This window comes from Lagenorhynchus albirostris, chromosome 4, assembly GCF_949774975.1.
Source record: "Lagenorhynchus albirostris chromosome 4, mLagAlb1.1, whole genome shotgun sequence".
NCBI classification, from domain to species: Eukaryota; Metazoa; Chordata; class Mammalia; order Artiodactyla; family Delphinidae; genus Lagenorhynchus; species Lagenorhynchus albirostris.
Genome location: NC_083098.1, coordinates 139,572,121 through 139,577,776, shown reverse-complemented (window position 1 = coordinate 139,577,776; position 5,656 = coordinate 139,572,121). Strand labels below are relative to the sequence as shown.

General features: G+C 39.6%; 1 pseudogene; it reads left to right on the top strand.

Moving 5' to 3' along the window:
- The first annotated feature begins 781 nt into the window (after window positions 1-781).
- Window positions 782-1,593, top strand: LOC132519581 (putative tyrosine carboxypeptidase MATCAP2; annotated as a pseudogene).
- The last annotated feature ends 4,063 nt before the right edge of the window (window positions 1,594-5,656 follow it).

Genomic DNA, 5,656 nt, shown 5'->3' with positions numbered 1-5,656 from the left:
TGACATTAAGATAATTCTATACATTCACCAGGTTTTTAACCGTTTTTTCTAGCAATGTTACTTTGCAATTTTCTCCCGAATGCTCTGAAATTCTACCTATATTTACTGCTATAATTCTGTTATGTATTTAGATAAATTTCTAACTATTCTTTTTTCCCCACTTTCCTGTCTGTCTACATATATGCATAGTAGAAAACAATTTTAATTATAGTAGCATTACAATGTAGCTTAATAATGTAGGAAAAAAAGTCTCCACCATCTCCCAATTTTTCTTTTACTGAAATTTGCTAGAAATTCTTGTATATTACATGATAAAATCAACTTTATTGGTTTATAATTTACACACAATAAAATGCACATCTTTTACATACAGAGTTTGATGAATTTTGGCTAATTGATACAGTCATGTAACCACCATAAAAATCAAGTTAGATTATCCCCATTGTTCCCTGGTGTCCCTTCCTAGTCACCTTACCAGGGCATTGAACAACCACTAATCTGTGTTGTCATTATAAATTTTATTTGACTCTTCCAAAGTGTCATATAAATAACATTATACAGAGTACCTTCCAGCACCTGCGGGCTGGAGGGAACGCTGCTCACAGCTCTCTGTCAGCACGTCTTCGTGTGTCCTTAGCCGCCTTATCCTGCACCCAGTCGCCCAGAGCAACCTTCCTCCGCGACCCCGCATCTGAGTCATGGCTGCAGGCTAGAGGCCGCCCTCGCGGTTCCTGTCTGGCCCTCGCCCCCAGTGCCCGCCGCCTGCGGCCTCATTGGGACGATGCTGGAGTTCACTCGCGGAACGGAAAAGCTTCACTGGCCTGAGAAAGAACTTGCTAAGAAGTCTATTCTAAATGCAGAAGAGTCCTTGATCATTGACAGCAAAAGAAGCATGCCACATTTACCTCCTGGAATACTAAAGGACATTTTCACAACTGGAACCAGTAGTTACAATGTCCTACTACAGAGCAAAGAGGAGAAAGAGCATCATTCACAAAAACAGTCTTCCTCCACCTACTCCAAAAGATGTAGAAAACCCAGCAATCTCGTAGCTCTTCACGTAGTAAAGATCTTCGCAAGATAAAAGCCCCAGTGCCTGTGATGAGCAGTGGTACTTGGTACTGCCTAGAAAGGCAGCCTGCTGTGTTTGTCACTAGTTCAGTGTCAAGTCCTGTAAAGTTTACACATGGTATCTCTGTCACAGGAAACAGTGTAGTACTGCCACCTACACCCCAAAATGAAAGAAAGGTCGAGCGACGCCATTTCCCTACTTTTCCAAAGCCAAAGCCGCAGCCTCAGCTGTCTAGAAGTTTTGAAAAAGGAGATGAATTTTCTGGAAGGAAATTTTGTATACTGACTGCTATAAAGCCCACCAACTTGGAGAAAGAAACAGTGACTCTTAAGTCTGACTTCACCTACAATCCTCAGTTTGAATATGCTAATCCTTCTCTGCTAAGTGTCTTAACCAAGCACAACAAAGCAACTGACCAGTTTCTTAAGCAGGTAAAATGCTACTTCAGTAGTGGTATTTCATTCTACGTAATGAAAACAATTATTTGCCATCTTATAGAAAGCCAAAAAGAGTTGTTTTAAAATATTCCAATTATTTATAGTTAACTCCCATCCAGAACATGTAAATATGTGACAAGAGATCTCCAAGTGAGTGTCACAACTCATATGTAAACTACTTTGCACTAATCAAAATCTACAAAGAATCTATTATATAGACGTTGTGTCAGGAAGCAACTATATTAGGAAAAAGCTTCAGATTCTGGTTCCAAGCTTTCATTTGGGAGTTACAAACTTATGGCCCATTCGTCAGCCCACAGACAAGTGTTTGTGTTTTCTTTTTGATTTTGAATGCCTTAGATGGAGCATGCAGTAACTCTGGTTCTCCCTGTTATATTACATTCTCAGCTTGCTTAGGCCCCTAAAAGCATTTTGGGGTCTAGGCTTGATACTTGACAAGGAACTTTTTCTTTTTTCAGTACGCGGGCCTCTCACTCTTGTGGCCTCTCCCGTTGCGGAGCACAGGTTCCGGACGCGGAGGCTCAGTGGCCACGGCTCACGGGCCCAGCTGGTCGGCGGCATGTGGGATCTTCCCGGACCAGGGCATGAACCCGTATCCCCTGCATGGGCAGGCGGACTCTCAACCACTGCACCACCAGGGAAGCCCTCTTATTCCTACTTTTAACAAGAATATTAATACTGGGTGACATGTGATACTTATTTTATAATGTTACAATATTAGCCTACCAATCTGTCTAATATTGTTAAGGAAAATGGCAGTTGACTTTTATTGTTTAGTTCAATATCAAGGAGGCTTTATTTTTGATTAATCATATAGTTGTTTATAATCTTCAATTCTGTATTGTCAAGGGAGCTGTAACGGAGCAAAATAATAGTGGATCTGACAGGTTTATGTATCACATTCAGGTAGTGTGCCCAGAGTTAGTATGGGGTCTCTCAATTCATTAAGACCCATGTCTCTTTCATTTTGTTCTACTGTATTCAACTTGTAGATTGTTTTAAATGTTCCATAATGTTTGTTCTTGATCACGTCATTAGGTCTGTATCTATACTATCATCTTTTCCAAATTATTATGTTTCTTCTATTTGTGATTATTTTCCTGGTATCCTCTTGTATTTTAATTCTTCTGATCCATGAACACAGCATATCTTTCCATTTATTGTGTGTCTTCTTCAGTTTCTTTCATCAATGTCATGTAATTTTCAGTGTAAAGATCTTTTATATCCTTGTTTAAATTTATTCCTAAATATTTTATTACTTTTGATATAATTGTAAATGGAATTGTTTTTCTTTGTCTCTTTTTCAGATAGTTCATTGTTAATACATAGAAATACAACTGATTTTTGCATATGGATTTTGTATTCTGCAACTTTACTGAATTCATTAATTAGCTCTAACAATTTTTTGGTGGAGTCTTTAGCATTTTCTATATATAAGATCATATCATCTGCAGAGAAAATTTTACTTCTTCCTTTCCAATTTGGATGCCTTTTATTTCTTTTTCTTGCTTATTTGTTCTGCCTATGGCTTCTAGTACTATATTGAATAAAACTGGTGAGAGCGAGCACCCTTGCCTTGTTCTTGATCTTAGCGGGAAATCTTTCAAACTTTCACCATTGAGTATGATGTCAACTGTGGATTTGTCATATATGGCATTATGTTGAGGTAGGTTCCTTCTATAACCCATTTATTGAGAGCTTTTATCTTGAAGGGATGTTAAATATCAAAAGCTTCTTTCTGCAACTATTGAGATTTTTATTTTTCATTCTATCAATGTGGTTATCAAATTTATTGATTTGCATGTGTTGAACCATGCTTGCATCCAAGTGTTCTGAACCCCACTTGATCATGGTGTGTGATCCTTTTAATGTACTGTTGAATTAAATTTGCTAGTATATTATTGGAAAATTTTGCATCTATATTCCTCAGGGATATTGGGCTGTAGTTTTCTTTTCTTGTAGTGTCCTTATCTTGCTTTGGTATTTAAGTAATAATGCTGGCCTCATAAAATGAGTTTGGGAGTGCTCCCTCCTCTTCAGTTTTTTAGAAGAGTTTGAGAAGGATTAGCCTTAATTCGGCTTTAAATGTTTGATAGAATTCACCAGTGAAGCCATCTGGTCTTGAACATTTCTGTGTTGGGATTGAATCGGTAAGGAAACTGATGCAATCTCCTCACTTGCTTCTGGTCCATTCAGTTTTTCTATTTCTTCATTTCTTCATGATTCAGTTTTGGTAGGTTGTATGTTTCTAGAAATCTATCCACATCTTCTAGGTTATTCAATTTGCTGGTGTATAATTTTCATGGTTGTCTCATGATGCTTTGTATTTTGGTGATGCCAGTTGTAATTTCTCCACTTTCATTTCTGATTTTATTTATTTGAGTCTTCTCTCTTTTTTCTTAGTTAATCTAGCCAAAAGTTTATCTATGGGCTTCCCTGGTGGCGCAATGGTTGAGAGTCTGCCTGCCGATGCAGGGGACACAGGTTCGTGCCCTGGTCCGGGAAGATCCCACATGCCGTGGAGAGGATAGGCCCGTGAGCCATGGCCGCTGAGCCTGCATGTCCGGAGCCTGTGCTCCACAACAGGAGAGGCCACAACAGTGAGAGAGAGGCCTGCGTACCGCAAAAAAAAAAAGAAAGTTTATTTTGTTTAACTTTAAAAAAAAACACAGCTTTTAGTTTCATTGATCTTTTCTATTGTTTTTCTGCTCTCTATTTGTGCTCTAATCATTGTTATTTCCTTCCTTTTGCTAATTTTGGGCTTAATTTGTTCTTCTTTTTCTAGTTCTAGTTTCTAGTTGTAATGCTAAGTTGTTTATTTGTGATCTTTCTTTTTTCTTGTTAGGCATTTATCACTGTAACTTTCCTCTTAGAACTGCTTTTGCTACATCCCATAATTCTTTTATGTTGTGTTTCCATTCTCATTTGTTTCAAGATGTTTTTTGATTTCCCTTTTGATTTCTTCTTTTACTCCTTGGTTGTTAAGGAGTGTGTTGCTTGATTTCCATATCTGGTCTGCAGGAGCCAGTCTAGAGAATAGGTAGTGGGGGCCACCCTGGTGCTGTTCCAGCCAGGAAACTGGTTTGGCAGATGCCTGCCAGGAGGCCAGATTTACAGGGTCTGGTTTGGAGCCTTGGGCCACAGGAGCTGCCTGGGACCAGGGGAGCCAGCTTGTGCAGGGATGGGCCAGGAGGCATGAGTTACAGAAGTCTAATGGGAGCTTCCCACCTAAAGCTGTAGGAGTTGGCCTTGTGCTAGAGCTGGCCAACATTGGGGTCTGCAGTGAATTCAGCTGCTCATTTCACTCTTCTTTTCCCATGGTGTGTCTCTCAGTGCTGGGCTCCCTGAGCTTAAGTGTGGACTGAATGATGGGGATAATGTGGATCTATCTCTTTCATACTCTTCGATGCCTATTTCTGTGCTTTGTCTGGGTGCTATAAACTTTCACCTGGAATGCCTAACTCTTTGTGAAAGTATTTTTTTGCATGGATAGTTCAAATTGATGTTTTGGGGAGGGGGCAGTGCTAGAAATTCCTATACCACCATCTTGTTGATGTCACTACGTACATTCTTGTTTAATTTCTCAGTTGACTAACACTATTTGTGCAGCAGTTTTTCGTTTTTTGTTTTTTTAAAAAAGTTGAGATAGCAAGTGGCAGAGCTAGGACTAGAACCCAGGTGTTTTTTTATTTTTTTTAATTTTTTTAGAAGATGTTGGGGGTAGGAGTTTATTAATTAATTAATTAATTTTTGCTGTGTTGGGTCTTCATTTCTGTGCGAGGGCTTTCTCTAGTTGTGGCAAATGGGGGCCACTCTTAATCGCGGTGCATGGGCCTCTCACTATCGTGGCTTCTCTTGTTGCGGAGCACAGGCTCCAGACGTACAGTCTCAGTAGTTGTGGCTCACGGGCCTAGCTGCTCCATGGCATGTGGGATCCTCCCAGACCAGGGCTTGAACCCGTGTCCCCTGCATTAGCAGGAAGATTCTCAACCACTGCGCCACCAGGGAAGCCCAGCAGTTTTTCTTAAAATGAGAAGATTCTCTAAAAGTTTCATCATGTTTGAAAATATTTTCCTTTTGTTATTATATTTAAATATGGTTTCACCCAGTTTAAAATTCTTTGGTC